At 40.8% G+C, this 23,020-nt stretch overlaps 1 long non-coding RNA gene across 5 annotated transcripts in view; it reads right to left on the bottom strand.

Annotated features, from left to right (window-relative positions):
* Positions 1 to 937: 937 nt before the first annotated feature.
* LOC106022226 overlaps positions 938 to 23,020 on the bottom strand; it is a 57,760-nt gene continuing 35,677 nt past the window's right edge. For 3 of the 5 annotated variants that reach the window (XR_005869713.1, XR_005869712.1, XR_005869711.1), the window contains exon 2: positions 14,698 to 15,346. This is a non-coding gene — a long non-coding RNA (uncharacterized LOC106022226). Of the gene's footprint in view, positions 5,956 to 14,697; positions 15,347 to 20,971; positions 21,114 to 23,020 lie in introns of those variants that run through there. The other 2 variants (XR_001197252.3, XR_005869714.1) reach the window with 2 other exon arrangements.

The following is a 23,020-nucleotide window of genomic DNA, read 5'->3' as shown; positions in this document are numbered from 1 at the left end:
GAAAGAGAGAGAGAGAGAGAGAGAGAGAGAGAGAGAGAGAGAGAGAGAGAGAGAGAGAGAGAGAGAGAAAGGGAAAGAAAGACAGACAGCCAGGGAGGGAGGGAGGAAGGAAGGAAGGAAGGAAGGAAGGAAGGAAGGAAGGAAGGAAGGAAGGAAGGAAGGAAACTTGAAGGAAAGCCTTACAAGTAGAATGGGTCAAGCAGAAGACAGACTATCTGAAATGGAGGATAAAGTACAGGATCTAGACAAAATAAGCAAGGAATATGAAAAAATTCTTAAGCATAAGAATGGAGCAACAAGGGAATGTGGGACACCATGAAAAGACCAAAACATCTAATTATGGACATAGATGAGGGAGAACAGCTCCAAGTGAATGGCAGAATCTTCACCAAGTCCTGCCAAGTCATCTCATTGGTTCAGCCTTATCTTTTCAAACTTTTACTTATCTCGTTTATATGTCAGACATGCTGTAAGGGGCACTGGCTCTTGAACATTTTTTAATACTGAAAAACCAATTATTCAATGATTACCATCCAATGGGAATACTCAATTAATATTTGACTTGCCTGGACCATGGGAGTTTTTTCAGTCTTTCAATACTTATAATGATTTAAAGGTGATGCTGATCCCAGATCCACTTAGGAGGAAAAAGACTGTTCATCTGGACAAGTAGGAACACAAAGTGTCTGGTGAATAAGTGAATGGCAAGAACTGAACAAAATAAGAGACTAAAAAGAAATATAAATATACACTTTAAAAAGCCCATAGAGCTTTTTTTAATCAACTCTTCCTATAAGAGATAAATGGCAGGACAGCCTAAAAATTGTCAGTCTCTAGACATCACAGCAAGCAAGCTAGGACACAAAATCTGCAGGACAGTCACCTCTCTGTAGGACAGTGTGCTTCAAAGACGGAAGTCTTCCTCTTCTTTTCCTTCTTTTTCTTTTAACTATTAAAAACTTTGGTTAAACCTATTTTCTCCCATTTAATTAAAATATCCTTTCCCTTTCTTGCATAATACATCATCTTGGCAGAGGAATTTGAATCTGGTGTAGAAGAAAATACACCAACAAAATAAGAAGGGGAATTGGGTCAGGGGGAGACATGGCATAGAGCTTGTCTACTATGGGTAAGTTCCTAGGTTTTCAAGAGTTGGCAGGGAGATCCTGGCAATCTGTGTTTTAAAATAAAATTGTAAAAGATTGAAGAAACTAGAGCTTAGAAAATTAGAAGGATGGTTAGAGAAAACAATTTGGGAAACAATAGATGAAGAGTAAATAGAGTTATTTATACTACTTTTGCCAGTATTTGTGAGTCTACAATAGTTTCTAAAGAAAAAAAATGAAACAGTTTTTTGTAACTTAAAGACAGGAGAAATTTTTAATGGAAAAATAAACCATCTTAAGAATTTCATGTAACGAAAATATGCTAAAGAGAACCTCTTATCATCTCTTTTGAAAACTCAGAAAATTCTTTTAAGTTACTCTGTAACAATCATTTTCTTCTGAATATTAGAGATGTATTAACTGAGACAAAATAGCTGTTTTGTCTATTCTTGGGCAGATAAATCATAAGCAAATATTAGTCAAATGCATAGGCAACATATCAGGCGATACAGAAAATAAATCGGGGTACATGGTCCGAGTGAGACAGCCTAGTGCTCCAGACACAGTGCTCAAGGAAGATTTTCTGATGAGGTGACACATGGGCAGGATAAAGGAAAGGAGCACATCAAAGAGTCTTCCTGGCAGATACTGTAAGTACCAGTTCTGAGGTGGAAGCATGTGCCAAAAGCAGCCAGGTTGCTCTGACATGAAAACAGTGAAGGGGGTAAGGATAGAATGAGATCAGAGATAAAAGGTGAGTTTAAGAGGCATTGCAAGCCTTAAAGTTTATAGAAAGGACTGTAGATTTTATGCTGAATGTGGTAGAAACCATTTGAGAATGTTGTGCAAAGCAATGATATGCTGTAATTTATGTATTTAAAACACACAGATTTTTAAGGAGCCAAGTTCTACAAGAGTCTATTGTTCTAAGTCAGGTGACTGGTGCAGATGCTAGACAGGGGTTTTGGTATGAAAGCTATAGAAAGTAATTAGGTTCAGGTCATATTCAAAAAGGAAAACTCCAATGGAGTTGTCATTTATCGACATAAAGAGGTCTATCTGTTCTGCTAGGTTTGAGATGGCTCTTACAAAGTTAAATATTAGTATCAAAAAGACAGTGAATCTGTAAGTCTAGGTACAAGTTGGAGTTTGATCAGATAGCAGTATGGAAATGCTATTCAGAGTTAAACACAAATTAGTTTAAAGCAAGAAGACAGATGTCTCCAAGAGTGAAGCCATGAGAAACCCAACATTCCAAGGTGAAAAGAATAAAGAAGGAACCACTGTAACATAGGGGGAGATCCAAGAGACAAGGAGAGGAGAAGAGAAGAAGGAAAAATGAAGACCAAGGAGGCATTTGATCAATGAATTGAGAAGATGAGAACCACCGATTTTGCAACCAAATACCATGACCTTGAAAACAGAAATTAGGGAGAACATTTGGTCGCCATTGAAATTGTGAGAGAAGTGGGATGCCAAGTGAATGAGGGCATGGGGGGGGGCTTTACAAAAGTAAGGGAAACATTTTAAGAATCACCACGAGGTTGGAGAAATGGAGCAGTTTTTGGAAGAAGTGTGGAGGCAAAGAGGGTTTCTTGGGTTTTGTTTGTTGAGATTGGAGCCTTACTGGACTTATGTGATGATTGATATAAATGATCCAGAAAACCTAGGTACCTTCCTAAAGAGGTGGGGTGATTCATTTAACCCAAAGCGAAGACTGTAAAGTCGGCAAACAGAGATTTGAGCAACCTCATTTTTTTTGTATTAATTACAAAGAAAATGAATGTGGCTGGGGATGTAACTCAGTTGGGAGAATGCTCACCTAGTGAATATGAAGCTCTGGTCCCATCACACCTTAAATCCCAGTGCTTGGGGTGCCGAAGCTGGAGGATCAGGAGTTCAAGGTCATCAACATCTACATAGCAACCTCAAGACAGCCTGTCTCCAAAAGATTCGTTAATTTAATTTAAAAGGAAAGTGGTTGACAGAGAATCCATAGCGGTGTTAGTGTGGCTTCTTAGTGACAACCTTAGCTTGGCCCTCTTAATGCTGGGAAGCAGAGAAAAGCATGGGCAAAGGAATGGGAGATTCAGCAAGCCTCAAAGAGGAGATTGAGAAAGAGATCAGACCTGAGTCTGTGAGATACAACATGAATAGCTGAACCAAAACATTGATCTGCAAAGTTTTGATTGGTGTCCAGTTTAATTAATGCTTTATGAATTATTTCTAGTATATCGATGTGTGATGTGCTTGGCATGAAAACAGAAGTGCATAGGATAAAAAAAGTGAAAGTCTATACCTGAACACACATTTCCTATCTCCCCTGACTTTGGTTCACGTTCTTACACATACAAGTGTTTGCCATCCATATATATATGTGTGTATATATATGGATGTAAGTATGTATGTATATATATTTATGATTACTTTACAATATATATATTTATGATTACTTTACAAAAGCCAGATCATATACTAGTTACACTATTCCATAATTTGTTCTTTATACATAACAATATGCCTTTTATATTTTTCCATCTCAGTAAAAATAGCTCTGCCTTCTGCCTTATAAAAATATTAATAGATAATACATGAACATGTTACACTATATAATAGGACAGCAGAATAGTCTTCCAATCTCCCAGCCAATTTCTCCCTAGAGACAACCACTATTATCACTTCCTTAATGTCTTTCCATGGCCACACAAAGCATAGAAGCATACTGAATATACCTCTGTATATGCATATACAAACAGTAGCACACTGCGTATATTGTTCTATGCTTTGCCTACTAAATGTTAGTTATATGTCTTGAAAGTGATTCCATATAGAGAACTACCTCATTCCCTTACATGACAACATGGTGTACTTTGTATCTTTATTTCATCAAATTCCACACTTTGGCATTTCTAATTTTTCATACTTAGCTTACCACAACCACATGAAATAAAAATTATCACGTACCCAGGAACAGCAACAACAAAAGGAGAGAATAAATTGAAACTAAAGAACCCCCCCCAAAAAAGGTAGTTGAGAGCATGCAAAGACTGGTGCATTCAGACTAAGTTTAGAGTTGAGGTAGAGCAAGAGTCCTTGCATAATACGCACAAGGCCCTGGGTTTAGTCTTGTGCACTGCAAACCAATATACATAATAATAAACTCTGAAGCTAGATTTTCTTCTAGGAGATGTTGAAGTAAATACTTGAAAGACAATTTAAAGTCCTAAGCAGCAATGTTCTTATCAAGAAAGAACTGACTGTCCTTGTTAGTTTCAAAAAAGATGCATGGAGGATGAGCCCCTCTGTTTGACGCCCAACACCTCCAGCTAAACCTTGATGGAACATCTTTCTTAAACCAGTCAATAAGTATTTAAAACCCAGCTTCTAATCTTATATGGAGGCTCCCATCCACATGTGGGGCACAAAACTGAATGTAGGGGTTTCGAAGAATACTGCAGCAGTGAAGGGTTTCTGAATCTGGAACAACCAATAGTTAATTTAAATTCCAATGCATAACAAATCTGAGGTGTTTCAGGGCATGCTCACCTGTATTGCATCCCACAAGTTCATTGAGTCCTTGGATCTAAGGGCACAGAACATGCACATTTAACACTTTACATGTCGTATACAACAGCAACAAATGATGACCTGAGACTACTCTATTCCATGTATCACAATGCTTTTATTATCTATACAGTGTTTTCTGCCAGCTTAGAGACAAAGTAGTTTACTGACTTAGTTTTATTTTTAAATTTATCGAATAAGTTTTGGATTGGTATTAAGATAGAACTGCCAACAATCTTTGAAATGACTCTAAATATACTTCTGTCATTTTTATTCTATTACCATTTTGCAAATTTTTATATAAAGTAGAATTCTCAGCATGGATGGTTATAAAATCAAAATAATAGTCAATTCTGGAGAATGGTGAAGACTTTCTGTGTCCTGCCAAAATCAAATTTTCTATCAAGGTGTAATTCCTTCTGGCACAGTGAGAAAGCACCTATATCTTTTTAGTATACAGATTTTTTATTTTTAATATGTATCAAAATTGTCAGATGATGGTAATACATTCCTTTAACCCTGGCACTCAGGAGGCTGAGATAGGTCAATCCCTGTAGTTTCTAGGCCAGCCTGGCCTACAGAGCAACTTCCAGGACAGACTCAAAGCTACTCTAAAGAAAAACCTGTCTTGAAAAACTATGAATTATGAACCGTAGGAATTATCTGTGTATAAAAGAATTATTTTGAGACATATTTCTTAATAATTTATTATGAGTAACTGTTTGATTTATAGAACTACTTTATGTACATGGAGTCATATAAAAATTTCTCAAAGGAAAGGGACAATGAATAGAAACAGTTTAAGAAAGCCTGATCTAGATGGTCATTTTTGGTTAACAAGCTCACTAGCTAAGAAGCAACACTCCTCTGTGTGGCAAAGACTATTGCAATATTTTTTAGAGGGGCATAGTATATAGATTGCAATCCAGTCAGAATTATTGAAATAATTTATTTGCCATGAAAAAGATCAAAAAATATATTTCTTTTATATAAAATAAACCATTAAACTAAGCTGATAAAACAGGCTCTTTAATGTCAGGAATCTTTTTTCAAGGGAAGGGGTGTTGTTACTGTTGTTTTGTTTTGAGAGTCTCTGTGTAGCCCAGTCAGAGCTTCAATATGAGATTCTCCTACTGAAGCCTCCTAAGTGCTAGAGTTTCACCACACCCAGCTGAGTAGAGGCTTGGAGTGTGGAGGGCTGCCAGCTCTGTGACCACTGGGTAGATGAGTGAAGTTCAATCATTTGATTCTCTTTGCTTCCAGCAAGTGTCTCTCCTTCAACATGCTGGAAGAAACAGAAACGGGACGGTGAACATGGTGGGTTTCAAGCATGGTGCTTTCTGTGTAATCACATTACTATCATTGGTCAAGCGGTAGCTCAAAGTCACAGTACTGGAATCAAAGAAATGTTTAGCTAAGAATCAGCAGGTTTTACTAACTCCTTGCCTGTCTCCTACCTCCCTCGCTTTCCAGCTGAGCACCTCTAAGACTGCCCAAAGACCTGGTGGCTTGCTCCAAGGGGTATGGGAAACAAGCACTGTGGTTTCTGTTTTGTTTTGTATCTTTCCTTTTCTTACTTATTTTTTGAAAATAATTTCTCCCCCCCAGATAATACACCCTGAGTACAGTTTCCCCTCCCTCTACTCCTTCTGTGTCCTCCCCACCTCTCTTCCCATCCAGATCCACCCCTTTCTGTCTCTCATTAGAAAACAGGGTTCTAAGAGATAAAAAATGAATTGTAATACATTAAGATAAAACAAAAACTAACCAATTGGAATTGAACAAAATAAACAAATAGAAGAAAAAGAGGTCCCCAAAGGGTATAAGAATCAAAGACCTACTCAGGAATTCCAAAAAAAAAAAAAAAAGCCTAAAACATAAAAAACACTAAACAGGAAGTCATAACATAGACGCAGAGCACCTAGTGCAGACCCATAGAGGCCCTGTGCATGCTGCCTCAATCTCGGTGCATCCTCATGAGCTGTGCTCATGTTGACTTGGAGGGCCTTGCTTTCTTGGTGTTCTCCAAGCCCTCTGGCTCCTACATTCTTTCTGCCTTCTCTTCTGTGGTGTTCACTGGGCCCTGGGGGAAGGGATTGGATGGAGACATCCTATTTATGGCTATTTCAATGTCTCTCACTCTCTATATAATGTCTGGCTGTGGGTCTTTATATTCCCACCTGTTGCAGGAAAAGGGTTCTCTGATGATGGCTGAGCAAGAAACCGGTCTATGCGTATAGCAGAATATCATTAGGAGTCATTTTATTGCTCTTTTTTCTTTTTCAGAACAGTAAAACTTGGTTTTATTCTAGGTCCCTGAGTTACTGAGACTCAGGTTTTTAGTCACACAAGGAGTGTTGAGTCTGGACATTTCCTGGAGTGGTCCTTAAATCAAATCAGATATTGGTTGGTTTCTCCAACAAGCTTTATGCCAACATCGCCGCAGAGTGTTGTGCAGACGTAACAGCATGATAGACCAAAGGGCTTGTGGCTGGGTTGGTGTTTACATTTCTGTTTGGTAGCATGTAGAGTACCTTCCTGTACCAAAAATGAAAAGTACATAGGAGTGTGTAGACACCAGCTCAACTTCCCTATGTTCAGTAATTGAAGCACTGTGTTTTAAACTACAAGAAGTAGACACGGCTTTTGTGTCAGGGAGACCTGGGGTAAAATGCTGGCTATATTTCTTACTGACTATATAATATCAAAGGACTTGTTTAATCTTTTCATGAACTTCATCACCTGAGAATCACTTGAATTAAGGTTGGCATGGGGCTACCACATAGCTGCTGCTTACTAAGAAGTTCTGCCTTTGACTGACCTTAACTGTCTACTCTGAACCACAGACTTAAGTCAGTAGAGATGATCAATTGCTTCTCTCATGAAGGGTCTCTAGGATTGCCTCTATAATGTGTATAGAATTATAAATGTGGATATAGCTTTATGACTTTTAAGATCCTCCTCAGTAACTCTTCATTTTATATATGAGGTAGCAAGGTTCAGAAGATCAAGGGTCTTGCTCAAGGTCACAAAACTGGTATGAAGGTCAAAAGTAAAGATGTTCCCTGTTTTCCTGTCCCCCATCCTTTTTCACCTCTTGGCACTCTCAAACTACACATTTAATTAAAAATGAAATTAATGTCCCTTAAGAAGCTGGTAGTAAGAATATCATTCCCTGCTACTATAATGTATACAGTATGCATTATCACATCGCCCAAATCAAATCCTGTGGCATGGCCCTCATTTCGCCAATAACAGCACCAGAAGGTATGGAAAATCACCCTGTCACTGCAGAGGTGGATCAAATGACCCAGCAAAACAGTAGGCAATAGCCGAGGCTCCAGGACCCACCCAGAACTGTCCGGCTAGACGGGAGATAAGGAGGTGAGTTTCATACACCTTACCAGGCCCCCAATCAGTTTTCCCAAGCTGGACCTGTGTTTCCCCGTCCTACGCCTCTCTGAAGGAGCCCTAAGGTTCCCAAAAGCCTAGTGCACTTCCCTATAACAGTTTATCTGCCACTTTCACAACCTGCCTGTCTGCTCCTACCTTCCTGACTGCTACAGTTGAGTGTGTCTGCACTGTGTTGATACTACAGTTCTCTGTCCTGGGCAAACAGGAATCAGAGTTGGGTTAATTACTAACACCCCAAACTTTTAAAGCCAAGTCAATAGTTAATGTACCTCCAGGGGGCAAAATGAAGTAGAAGGAAGGAAGGAAGGAAGGAAGGAAGGAAGGAAGGAAGGAAGGAAGGAAGGAAGGAAGGAAGGAAGGAAGGGAAGGATGGATGGAGCAGACAGGCTCTTTCTGGGCTCCTTCATTAAGGCAAATTAAAAAAGAACCATGCCTTTAATCCCAGTATTAGGGAGGCAGAGACAAGCAAATCTCTGTGAGTTCAAGGCCAACCTGGAGTTCCAAGACAGCCAGAACTGTTACACAGAGAAATCCTGTTTCAGAAAAACAAAACGACAGCAACAGAAGTAACAAATCGCCACACTCCATGTCTGACTCTCCACACTCACTGGTGAAATGGAACAACATCAACCTGGAAGCATACCTTGCTCATTCTGGACACCTGCCTGTCTACCCAGGGAATGAATACTTCGGGAATTATCATCAAGCAGATGTCCCCAAACCTTGGCCTGGAGTCTGCCTCTGCATTTATCCTGGAAGTCACACAGGACTCCAGGCCAGCTCTGCCCACCTCTAGGAAAGCAGCCGTTACTTTTTGCATGGGCTCTAGCTCTGTGGTGGCCATATAAACCAGCAGCCATACATTTATGTTGACCTAATTCTAAAGCCCTCTGATGGCAGCTCTGCCTCTGGGAGTCAGTCACACTCCTGAGTACTCTCTGCTAAGCGGAGGGCCGCCTTGTCTCTCTCCTCCACATCATCATTATAATTAATAAGCAACAATATCATCCCTCGTGGTTACATGCTTATTAGTTGTTAACTGGCCTTAGCATCATTATCTCATTAAGCCTTTCCAGCTAAATTACTTTATCAGCTTCCCCCAGAAGGGGGTCTGCACTGCTTGCTTGCAAGGAATTCTCAGCACAAACGGGAAAGTAAAAGGAAAAATCACAGGCATTTAGAGCAACTCCCAACATGAACTTTTTTTCCCACTTAACACTGTGTCTACTACTTTACATTGCTATAAACCCTCTCATGTAAGTGTTTCATACAATACCAGGAAGCTTTTTAACTTAACGACAACCATCTTTATGGAGGATGAAATGTTTCAGAAAATACATTATAAAATATTTACAATTTAAACCTCCTCCCTCCTCAGTACCTACCCTTGGATTTGGATACCTGCTCTCCAGTTCTTCCATGGGATGCTGAATTTGGAAATCTTACATTAAGGGCCACAAAGAGGCTTGTTCACACACATCCTGCTTCAGGTACTCCAGATGTAATCTTTTCTTAACTTCCCTGATAAGGCTAACCTTTTCTCTCCCTTAATAGCAATCCTTTTATGAATCAACCTTTTACAAAGGGAGACGAAGACTATTCTACTCATAAATGAGTGGCAAACACAGACTGATGCATTTCTCTAGATGTGCTTTCCTTCCGAAGGAAGAGTGACACTTACTGTTTCCTCTATTGTCTTGACTTTAGACGGTAGCCTTGAATGGTGTGGGTCTTTTCCACCCTTTCTGTCTAGCTTGTGCACCATCCCTGGAGGTCGGTGGGTGGCCATGCAGAATCAGAACTTGCCCTTTTACATCCCCCCATCACATTTTGTTTCCCATTCCAATTATCTCTCCTCCCTCCTCTGTCTTCCTTCCTCAGTCCTTAATCATCCCCCATATTATTCGCCATTCACTCTCACTTTTCCAAGTAATTTCTCCTTTCTAAATATCTTATTATTCCATACTCCTTATTGCACGCGTCCTTCAAATCCGATTATTCATTTGATTTTCTCACAAATTGGGCCATCTTGCTGCCTGTGCAGCCTATTCCTCTGCTCAATTGTCTAGTTCCTCCACCTCCCTCCCTACTTACTAAATTCTTTATTCCCATCAGACCAGGCCAGGAGTTTATTTACTTACTTGTTGAAATCCAGTTATCATTACAAGGGGGAAATAGAGATTTGTAACTTGAAAGCCCTCTCCCCCAAAGAAGCAATCAAGGTCTAGTTTTTTAATCTCACCAGGGGCAATAAAGGAAATGCATCTCAGATAAAACAGTGTAAAATAGTATTACTCTGGGATAAATTAACCATTTTTTTTCTCCTTTGGAGATGAAGTCCAGCATGATGTCTAAAAGATGCTTCTGCCGTACCCCTTTCCTCTTCTGGATTGAAAACAAACCCTAAATCCGAATCTCTCTTTACTCACTGCTTCTTTTCTTATCCATTGTTTTCTTGGAACAGCATTTAGCTTTCCATTTTTTTTGTAGGTTTTATTTTGTTTTTAAAACTCCACATGCTCCAAAGTCCTCATCCTTCTGCTTTATTTTCCTGTAATTTTTTAAGACCTCACGAAAATTCCTTTTAACACTGGAGACATTCATTATTTTCTTTTATTTTCTCAGCCTCAAAATCCTTGTTCCCTCATGCTTTTTCATGGAACATGTCCCTTTCTCAGATTTGTGTCAAGGACAAAAGGTCCAATTCCCCATCACTGTTCCTTGTCACCTTTCCATTCAGATTCACTTCTACTTAGCTGCTTGATTTTACTCCACACACACACCCTGTGTTTTCCTGATCATGCTCTGCAGTTGGTATGATTGCTGAATTTCCCCCACCATCTCTCTAGTCAAGAGGGCAAGCATATTGTTCCCACAATGCCCTTGGATGCTAGCAAAGGAAAGGTATCATGATCATGTACTTCATTAGCCATAGCACCAAGATGATGGAATTAAACGCACCATTGAGGGGCAGACTCGTTCTATTATGCTTATAGGAAGAATTGCAGCAATTTCCCAAATTCTATCTCTTTATTGAACTCCTCTGAAGAATAGTACTCATTTTTCCAGGTTATTGATTTTCCCTCTCCATCATAGGTGTATAAAGTCCTCATATGAGAATAAGTTTAGTGAATTGTAAGTGCAGAAACCTGGCATGCATTTCCCACCTATCTGGCTCTTCTTTTTCTGAAGCTGGCAATGGGTATAGACTGCTTGGGTAAAGGGAAAAACAGCATTTTGAGTTAATTGAATGAATGTGTGTTTCTGTGAAAAGACCTGAGCTTCCCTAAGTTCATCCTTTTTTAAAAATAATCCAAATTATCTCATGTTTTTTCTAAAATATGACCCTTTTCTCTCTCGGTTTTCTATTACAATTCACACATGATTTCTCTTGAGGTTCGATAGAGTCTAATTTTCTTCATTATTCAATTTGGTTCCTGTTATGTGAGACAGGCATTCACTGACAAGAAGAACATTTAAATTTTGGCAAATAAGTTCATTAGTATTCAGAAAGCTTTGCAACCCTCATATTTAATAAACCTTTCCATTACAGAGTAAGAAATCGCGCAAAATAGTCAAACAAATTAGTAATGGGGCTACCAAGAGAGTACATTCAACCCTAATAAGGAGATGTCTCAGTTTATCAATTTTCTGTCAATCATTAAAACAAGAAAGATGAAACTTGCAATTACACACAAGGAGACATAACTCCTAATTCTTTCCATCCCACCTGAAGCAGGAAGGTTTTAATTGTTTGGAAAAAGATTTTTTCCTTTCTCATGAAGGATAAAGAAAGCATACAAGCTGCTTTAAGGTCAATGACTGGATCTACAACACACCAGACCGTCCAAATGAGAAGCTGGGAGAGCAATCCACCATCTCTACATTTAGTTTTCACAGAGCTAATACTCAGATACTTGGAAGTGTTGAAAATGCTCATCAAACTGTTCTCCTTCTCGTTAGGATGTTTAGAATTATATGGATTTACTGATTCTACTTCTGTGTAGCGGGAGGAATGCAGCAGTAAATTATTTGAAAATGGGCCAGGCATGGTTATGTGACTGTAATCCCAGCAGTCTACCCACACAGAAGCAAAAGAATCAGAAGTTCAAAGCCAGCCTCAGTGACAAGGTCAGTTTGGGTTACCTGTGACTCTTGTCTCAAAAACACAAACATTTTTACTTAAAGGTTTTCTTTTCAGATAATATATTTTTATCATGTACTTTCCAACTCCACCCAGGTCCTCCCCACCTCTCTACCCATATAACTTCTTGTTATTTCTCTTTCAAAAGAAGAAAAAACAACAACAAAAATCAAAACATACAAAGAAACTAAAACAGAAAGAAAATTAATAAGACAAAAAATACAAAAACGGTTCAATAGGCATGATTCCAAAAAAATTATTTGACTGTTAATTTTTTTCATTTATTTTGTTTATCTTGGCCCTTGTTTTTCTAATCTCCTATCAGAAAAGTTTATCTCATGAATTTTATACTGTTTTTAATATGCTTGCCAGGTAGAAAATAAGACAATAAGAGAAGATGAAGATTATCCTTGGCAGTGACATATACCTACATAAAGAAAGGCAATAGAGACAGTTAGAGCCCTTGGTCATAGGGAAGTGTAGACATTACCTGGAGGTAGCTACTCTTTAACTTGAACTGAAAAGGAAAATTGAAAGTCGAGTCATTCATTTTTACCACTGAAGTTACTAAATTCAAATGTCTAAAGTCATTCCCTATAATAAAAATATTCAAATAGTATACTCAAAACAAATATGTCAACAGCTCTGAACCTGAAATTCCATTGTTTTATATAGTCATAAAATATGTCCTAAACTTAGAGATAAGTGTTCAGTGGATTTGTTGATAATGAAATAGAAATGAGAAATTGCCAAAAAAAAAAGAAAAAAGAAAAAAAGAGGATCCCTAATGAGGTTAGAGCTCAAGCAATATTTTTGTCTGATTTGTATTTTTCCATTCCTTCTCTAAGAAGTGACAACTCATTGGGATGATACAGAGAAACACAGTGCATAGAAAATATGTCTATTTATTGAGCAGTAGTTTGGGTTTAGACTCTCTCTACCTGGGCAAGGCTTGCAGGGAATAGAGTAGTCAGTGTTCTACACAGGCTGGAAGGTGGTTCTTCTGCACACGTCCTGGGTCTGAATGCTTACTTGAATACGCATCTTAGTGGTCGACTCTATTGCTTAGGCAGCATGCAGCACCTGCTCGCAGGTGATTACATCAAGGGTGCCACAGCACACTGCCTAGATACGACTGTGTCTCTTCAAAGAAAATGCCAGAAGGTAAAAGGAAATGGGAGACTCTCTGAAAAAGTGAAGGCAGTCTGGAAAAGCGTCAGGTTTATCATGTATTTCCAAACGCAACACATACCTGATGCATCGCACGTAGCATGAGCAAAGGCAGCAAAACGAAGCAGGACATAGTGTTAGCATCTTCTTAACCCCAGGAAATAACTCAATGTGTACTTAAAACAGACACTCCCTCAAAAATAAAAAATGAAAAGTTTATGTAACTGATGATATGATCTAGCAACTGAAGGCAGGGTATTTTGAAACTGACCACTGTAGCCTTGGGCCTGATGTTAAGACTTTCAGGGGTAGAAGGGGTTTAAAGTCGCTCAAAAGATATCCACAGGGAATGGGAAATGGCTTGCCTACAGTCACATAGCTTTTTAGTATTATAGAAAAAAAGAAGGAAAAAAAGGAAGAAAGGAAGCCGGGCGGTGGTGGCGCACGCCTTTAATCCCAGCACTCGGGAGGCAGAGGCAGGCGGATCTCTGTGAGTTCGAGGCTGGGCTGGACCGATAGCCTCCAAAACAATACAGAGAAATCCTGTCTCGTAAAAACCAAAAAAAAAAAAAAAAAAAAAAGGAAGAAAGGAGGGAGGGTGGGAAAGAGGGAGGGAAGGAAGGAAAGTGGGAGGGAAGAAGAGAATGAAGGACTAAAACCGAGGTGTCAGTTTCCCAGCCCAAAATATTTCATACTGTAGTTTCCTACATAGAATAGAAGCAATAGTTGGTTCTGAATCCCATCCTTTTTTTTTTCCTGGTTCAAATCATTTCATATCCGCCCCCCCCCACACACACACAAAAGCCCTGCAAACCTCAAGCACTTCCGCTGACATCCAAGGACTTTTGCTAGAGAAAAGCAGTTCACATTCACAGGTTGATTATGAAATGTAGCTTAGAGATTCTTGGCCACTGGCCATGACTACAGCATTAGTAACTCCTCCCCAATGAGAGGCCTGTGCTCAAGAACATCCATGTAGCCGCCCATATGTGATAGCCACTGTTCTTCACACATACAGGGACAGTAGAGTGTAAGCTCCATGGGGAAAGAATCATATCTACCTGCTCTGGTCTCTGTAGAGTCTACCCTGTACTTAGCTGGTAGGCTGGGTTGCAAAATATGACCAGTTGTACTGTGTTTCATGATTCTGATCATGTTCTATAATTTTCTCTTCTACATAATTAGCAATGTCAAGTTTCAGTTAAATATTTTAAACTGTGACTCCATTGCTCTAATTCACTCAATGCAGGATGCCACCACCTGGTCTATAAACAAAAAGTTCAAGGGAGTTTTAACTACTCACATCATTGACCTTTATCCTACAATATAGGCAATGCCAATGTCTTCCAGGTCAAAAGTGCAGACAGACGTATAGTACAGAGATGCAATATAGAGACTAATGGTTTGGTGTCTCTTTCTAAAGGACAAGAGCTAAGTGGGAAAACCACTAGACTACTTAGCCGCTCCTCTGACTCACATTCCAGCAGGAACACCCAGATTATACATCCCAGTAGGGGGGAAACAGAAGTCCTGCAGTTAAAAAACAGAAAGTCCACATTCTTCTAAATTTGATTGTTCCTAACTCTCAGCCTCTAAGTAATTATCAAGCCATTCCTCTCCCTTCCACATAGTGTATTGTCTTCTTCTTATCTTTCTATGGATCTGACAGCGCACTGTTAAGCGTTGGCACTCTTAAGAGGTCAGTCCTCCAGTCTGTTGTCCAGTTGGGTCATCTCTGATTTGACCCTGATGAGAGCCTCAATGGAAGGAAGAAAGCAAAGAAGGAAATGTACAGGGAAAGCTGCAGTTGATAAGACTGGACGTCATCCATGGAGTCTTCTTGAAGTCGGTGTTCAGCGACCAGTGTTGAAGGGGGTCCACAGCAGTGGCAAGGTCACCTAGGGGAATGGTCTTCCAAAGGAGTAGGTTTCCTTTTGCTTCTCAGCAGCTGTAAATTATAAATCAAAGATAATAAAGTTAAGCCACAGCACAAGTGGGGATCTTGGTCAATACATGGCTAAAACAAACCCCTCTGTGAAATGTAGTCTGGATGAAGGACTAAACTAGACCAGACCCATCAACCAAAATCATCAAAGGCATTAAAGTACAGTGCCATCACTTTGGTATTGAAGAAAATGACCAAACCCTTGCTGTGCCCACCTGTCCCATTTCTCAAGTCCAGGAACCCAGAACCCATGTTCTAATTTATCCTTCACTCTAGTTTCTCTAGCGTGACAGAAAGCAGTTAAATGGAAAGTCTTCCAATCATGAAATCTATGGTTTTCATATTAGAGTATTATTAATAATTGGCTGCATGGCATGGCAACACACACTTTTAATCTCAGCAATTGGGAGATAGAAACAGGTAGATCTCTGTGAGTTCAAGGCCAGCCTAATCTACTCAACAAGTTCCAGGCCAGCCAGGGCCACATGAAGAGAATATGTCTCAAAAAATAACAACAACAACAACAAACAAATTCAAGTCAGAAAGTGGTGGCCTATGCCTTTAATTCCAGCACTCGGGAGGCAGAGGCTGGAGGATTTCTGTGAGTTCAAGGCCAGTCCACTCTACAGAAAGAGTACCAGGATAACCAGGGTTACATAGAGAAACCTGTCTTGAAACCTGGCACCCACCAAAAAAAAAGAAAAATGGTCAATGAGATGGTTTAAATGAGAATGGATCCTGTATGCTCAAATGTTTAAATGCTTGGTCCTAATTGGTGGAACTGTTTTGGGAAGGATTACGGGGTATGGCCTTGAAGATGTGTCACTGGGGGTGATCTTTGAATTTCAAAAGCTCAAGCCATTCACGGTTCTCTCTCTCTCTCTCTCTCTCTCTCTCTCTCTCTCTCTCTCTCTCTCTCTCTCTCTCCAACTTGCGGATAAGGTATAAGCTCTCAGGTACTGCACCAACAACATGCCTTTCTGCCATACTGCTCACTATGATGATCATGGACTCACCCTCTGACACTGTAAGCAAGCCCCCAATCAAATGTTTTCTTTTGCAAGTTGCCTTGGACATAGCATCTCTTCACATCAACAAAACAGTGACACTAGCACTATATAAACTACTGACAGTGTGTAAACGGAGCTTTCACACATGAAAGTCTACGTTACCAGAATCTGAGAAGAAACAGAGGGAAGAGACAAAGGATGGGTCTTTACATGCTTCTTGCTTAATCTTACCAGATATACACATAGTCACTTCAATAAAACAAAACAGCTGTGAGGACTAGTCCAAGGAAAAGTCCTGCTTTCAGAGCACACAGGAGAGGCAACTCCTTTGGAGTTGGTATCTATAGAGAAGCTAACACGCCCAGGGCCTCCCCTAGTGAGCTGTCTCAATTTAAAAACAAGCGATCTAGCGGGTAATGGCTTAATGAGCATCACCCAGGGACTGACTAAAAGGTGAGGCCACAGCTAAGCCCAGTTCTTCCAAATCCCATCTCACAGCAAGGCCCAAGTAAACTCTCCTGAGCACAACACAGCTTTTATTGCAGACACACACAAAGAGACCATCCTTTGCAAAGTCCAGGCAGCATATTGGTGTCATCTGGCTACTAACTTTCCTTTCCTGGACAACAGTCTGGCTTGGTGTATCTGTGGCCTGGCATGAGAATCTGTATGCTAAGAAGTTCCTGGCATTCTGTATGAGGAAACCATCCCATAGTGAGGACCAGAAGGGTCATCATCTGAGCCCAAATATCACAAAACTATGTAAACTGGCCTTCCATCGTGTGATCAGCCCCACTTAACGTATGATTGTGTGCAGGGGCGGACACTGAGACAGACAAAGAAAATACTCTCTAATGTAAAATCTATTAAGACTCTGGCTATGTAGCTCAATGGCCCAAGGTCCTGGGCTCCATCCCTTCCAATGCAAAAAAAAAAAAAAAAAAAAAAAAAAAAAAAAGGAAGAGAAGGAGGAAGATGAAGAAGAGAATGACAAGGAAGTAAAGAGGAGAGAAAGAAAATCCCATTTAACCACTTGAAAATGGGTATTCAAGGGCTGGGGAGATGGCAAGCATGAGGATCTGAGTTCAGTTCCCTAGCACTCATGTCAAAGGCAGGCACAGTTAAACATGTCTAATCCTGGTGCTGCAGAGGCAGAGACAGACTTCAGTCAGCCTTGCTCAATCTATGATACTCAGATTCAGGGGGACTCCCTCAAAAATACGAGGAAGAGCAGAAAATACCCAACACCAACTTCTAGCCTCCAGACTTACCCACATCCATGTACACACACACGCACACAAATACATGTATACACCAGAGAGACATGGGATATCATTACAGAGCAATGTTATTGAGAAGGAACATGGATCAGTACCATATAAACATATTCCATAGCACAACAATTTCCAGCTCCCTGACATGTAAAATCACCTTTGTAAATCCTAAACTGTGTGCAGAAGACTGTGATTCAGTGAGCCTGAGGAAAAGTCTGGAATCTGTGTTTCTCACTATCCCTTAGATGAATCTTCTGTAGCCAGCTTACAGATGGGTATTTGGACTGCACACTTGAATAGTGAATTTTACAGTTTCTAGCTGTATCTCAATTTAAAAAAAAACCATAAAGAAGTATGGGTGCCTCATATCACATGCAAGTATTTTATCTGGCTCCCTGGGTCTTTATGACTACCAGGTGGCATCCTCTTGACAAGAGAAAGGAAAGCTGATTTATGCTAGGAGCATTTATTTGTCAACCGCTTAGTAAGTGGCTGGTACCCACAACACAGAGTACAAATTCGTGTCTGTGCCATGGTGTGTCAGATGATAGCTGAAGACCAAAGATATGACTGATATTATTGTACTGTTGTTATTATTAAGATTCTAAACACCTGCCAGGCAGTGGTGGCACACGCCTTTGATCCCAGCACTTGGGAGGCAGAGGCAGGTGGATCTCTGTGAGTTCAAGGCCAGCCTGGTCTACAGAGTGAATTCCAGGACAGTTAAGGCTGTTACACAGAGAAACCCTGTCTCAACCACTCCCCTCCAAAAAAGATTTTAAACAGCCTCAAAATAAAAGCATAGCGAGGTTAAATCACTTGACCATGCCCATATCTAGGAAGCTGTGGACAGGAAACACACAGCCTCTTCTCCAGATCTTGTCTCTCATGGCTTTGACATTTCTACCATTAAATTTGGAGACAAATAGTAATAATAATAACAATATGAGCACTTTCCCAATATTTCTGTTAACTTCTCTGCACAGATTATCTCACAGAATCTTTACCAAAACTCTGCTGAGTGTTCACACTCTACACAACCAGCAACTGGTGAAACCAGAATTGCAACAGAGATGCTTAGCGACAAGTCACTAGATACCCAGACTGGTTATTACTCCAGAGACTAGGGTAATAAAAGCATAATGTCTTCTGCCCTGCAAATGTTTCTTTATATATAAAATAACATCAGCCTATCTCTTATTTATCTATAGCAAAGCAATATTAACCTCCCCCGTCTGTGTGTGTGTGTGTGTTGGGGTTTGTTGGCTTGTTTTATTTTTGTTATGTTTTGGGGAAAAAAATCTCACTAAACAGCTCATTCTGGTCTGAACTGTCCTCTCTAGCCCAGGCTGATCCCAAATTCACTATCCTCTGGCCTCTGTTGTCCTGATACTTAGATCACAGACATCTAGCACTGCACCAAGCTCATAATCTTTCTTAAAACACAAAGCATAAAGCGATGAGGAATAGAAAATGACACTCTGTCTCAAGGTTGGGGATACTAATAGATACAGAAGGTGTGGAAGGCTTAAGAGAGTCCACTCTATCAAAAGGGGCCGCCACGGTTGACCACCACCCTTGCTTTAAAAAGCATGGGAGGCAGGCAGCATCGCGGCCGTATTTTCAGAGCCGAAACCAATAAAATAAGATTTTTGCAATTTTTAATTTCCTTTTTAAAGGATAACAAAGAATTGTACAAATCGAGTTTGGCTGTAGCAGTCACTACCCCCACCCGTTCTGCATAACTGAGATGCAAGATGTAGGAGGTAAGATTGAGATAAGGGGGGGGGAAGTAAGTCAAGAATGGGAGGGGTGTGAGGAGACTTGAGGATTCCTTCTTCTACAAGTCAGGGGAAGTCAGCAGCCTGGTTGCTTTGTTTTGTTAAAGAAGGAAGAAGGATCAGATCGGAAGGCGTCTCTGGCAGTGCTGCTGTGAAGGCCAGATAGCTTGAAAAGATGGCTGAAGGAGTGATAAGAGACGAGCCCCAGGCAGCTGCTGTTGTGAGCCTCCAGCAGAGACGGCAGGGATGGCCATAACAGAACGGAATGGTGGACGAATAGCAGAGGTTTTTCCCAAATAAATGACGTCCAGAAGACGTCTACGTATTCTCTCTCATGTATCTAGAACATCACCTTATTTTAGAAAGATATACTGGTATCTTGAAGAGAGGGAAGTTAACATAAGTGAGAAAGAAGGCTAGGAAAGGGGGAAGTTTCAGGACAAAATGCATGTGGAGCTTGTCTTGGCATACAGAAAGGAAAGAAAATGTTCTTGGCTCAGGAGGAGACAGCTTTAAAACTGCCTAGAAAAACAAATGTGAATGAGAGGAATTACAAGAACACATATGAGGAGGGCAGGTATTAAGAAATTAAGGAGAAATGTGGGAAGCCAACAGGGGAAAAAATAATCAGACAACGAACAGTAAAGTCTCCTGAAGTCAGATTCAATGCAGAGAGAGACCCGCAAAGGCGTTTTTAAAATGTGTTGTCATGAGGACTCCTAGGAGATTGCTTTAGCAGAGGCAGAACTCAAGAACGCAGACCACAGTGGAGAATATTTATAAGGAGCAGCGCTAAGGCAGCCAAAATATAGGAAAGGGTTTTGGTTACTGGAGACCAATGGGGAAAGATGAGTCTTAGAGATGTCAGAAAGGAAACTATGACAGGATTTTGGAATATCCTCAAAGAGAAAAATAAAGCTTATTCTGTAGAAGAGAAATACAAGTCCTCTCTCCACAAGTGCTTGAGGAGCAGCCCTGAGGAGGGCCAAGGATAACACCAAAACTGCATTCCAAGTGTATGAGGAAGAGGCTGCCGTTACCAGAAAGCCCCAACGGGAAGGAAGAGAAGATCACAGTCGTCACCCGGCTTCCTTTTCATTGGCTATAACATCACCCAAACCGGAATGAAGTTTCAGCAGAAGTGACTTTTGCAGGGATAATCAATCTTGTCATGGCCCACAGAATTCTGCGGGGTTGCAGCAGGCAGGAAGAGAGAAGACAACGGGAAGGACCTTCACCATCCACATGGCCCAGAGACAAAGAGGACCACCAGCAAAAGTAGCATAGCATCCTACCTTAAGGCACGAATTTGGACATAAGGGAATGAAATTCAAGGAGGTAGGAAGAGGCCACAACACTGAGGGCAGCAGGGACCAGCACTGACCAGTCAGGTCTGGGCTCCTTGACATTTTGCTAACTGTTTCCCATCTGCATTCCAAGAAGAAGTCACTTAATCTTCCCAGAAACAAAAACTTCTGTGCCTATGTAAAACTTACAGAAAGTGACCCAGTGACTTATTTGGATTTTTGCATACATCTGTACATTGTTTTGAGGCCATCTTACCATACGGTTGACTGGTGAGCTGCAGTGCTATTCAGTGGTTCAGTGATCCGGTAGGCTCAGCCTCCAGAGTCCTATCCATGCCAGGCCTGGCTTCTACTTTGTACATTGTGCACTAAACAGACTGCTGGACTCTGGTCTTGTCTTCCACCTGGATGAGTACAGAAGGCTTGCTAACCCAGATTCTCCAAGGCTTGTTAACCCAGATTCTGCTATTTCCCATCAAATATGTCATATGAACAATGTTTCTAACATACACATCTCATCATAGGGCCACCTTACTCAAATCCTCTCAGTAAATTCCCTTGACCCTAGGGAGAGAGCAAATTGCTTAGCACACCCTTCAAAATTCTTCCGGAACTGGCCTTGCTCATTCACCGAGCCTCATCTCAAGTTCTCCTCTCTGAAGGTGACAATTCAGTGGCTCCAGGTACAGTTAAGTCCCTAGAATGCAGTGGGTGGTGATGACACAGGCCTTTAATCCCAGCATTCATAGAGAGAGGTGGAGGCATTCAAATTAGATTGCTGTGAGTTGGAGGCCAGCTTGGTCTATAAAGTGAGCTTGGTGGACTAGTGAGTTCCAGACCAGCCAGGGCTCCACAGAGAAACTCTGTGTTTAGGGGGGTCCCTGGAATGCACCTCGTTTATTCTCCCCTCTGGGCCTTTGCATTCTTAGCCCTTATGCATCTTCTGCCTGACCTCTCGCTTTCCTTTTATGCAATTTAAGCTACTATCATTCTCTTCTTTCACAAAACCTAACACTCTTTGCTGCAATCCTTCCTCTCTACCTGTTCTCTGGACCCCAAACCCCTTCCTGTGTGTACCCCGCTTGTCTCTGAACGCACTGCACCTACCATGGACCTTGTCAGGTCATAGATAACCACACATTTGTTCCGAAGTGGATGGGTAAATCTGACAGCATGGGATGCAAGTGGGTACTAAGTCAAATTCTCGGAAACGTGCCCCTAGAGTTTTTTGGGTTTTTTTGTTTGTTTGTTTGTTTTAAGGTCTCCCTATGTAATCCCATGCTGACCTTCGGTTTGTGATCCTCCTGCCTCAGCCTTCCAAGTGCTGAGTGAGGAGTAGTGTGCCACCACATGTACATTCCAAAGAATCTTTTTTTTTAATTTATCTTATTTGTACGCTGCTGTTTTGCCTTCATGTACATCTGTGTACCCCATGAGTGCCTTGTGCCCACAGAGACCAGACAAGGACATCAAAGCCCCTGGAAATGATTTACAGATAGTTGTGAGCTTCATTTAAGTACTGGGATGAAAACCCGGGTCCTCTGGACAACCAACCAAGGCCTTTAACATCGAGCCATCTCTCCTGTCTTCAGAGTTTCGACTCCTGACATCTGTAATTTACCATCCATTGCCCAAGATATTTCAAACAACTCACTAGCATCTCAAAGAACGTGTGCCCTGTGGGCTTCCTGTGGTCTGGGTTCTGCATAATTACAGAAGCAAAACTAGGTTCTTAACCTAGGGTAGAGGAGAAATCTTAATTTTTGCCACCTTGCCACAATCCACAGTCTCTTTAAATTTTTTTTTCAGGATGAACTAGAGAATCCTTGACAGTTTGTGAAACATTTGTAAACTATCATCTGTCCACTCAATCTCTAAGCCCTACAAGACCTCAGGGTCTTAATAGTTGAGACTAAACTTGTTTATTATCATCCCAGAGTCCAGCAGAAAAGCTGGCGTACAAGAACAGGCTTAAATTAAATGAACAAGTGAACAAATGAACAATTAAGCAAGCCAAATGTTGGCTGAAGCTTTAGAATCTGACCAGGCATGGTGTTACAGACCTTTGATTCCCGAACATGGGATGCAAAGGCAGGCAGATCTCTGTAAGTTTGAGGCCAGCCTGGTCTACAAAGCAACTTCCAGGACAGCCTGGTCTACAAAGCAACTTCCAGGACAGCCAGAGCTGTTACATAGGGAAAGCCTGTCTCAAAGAAAAACAAAACAAAACAACAACAACAAAAAAAAACAAACAACAATAACAGCAAAAAAAAAATGCTCTAGAATCTGGGTCAGAGTCTCAGCA

This window comes from Mesocricetus auratus, unplaced genomic scaffold (genome assembly GCF_017639785.1).
Source record: "Mesocricetus auratus isolate SY011 unplaced genomic scaffold, BCM_Maur_2.0 Super-Scaffold_100019, whole genome shotgun sequence".
Classification (NCBI taxonomy): domain Eukaryota; kingdom Metazoa; phylum Chordata; class Mammalia; order Rodentia; family Cricetidae; genus Mesocricetus; species Mesocricetus auratus.
This window is presented reverse-complemented; position numbering and strand designations above follow the sequence as displayed.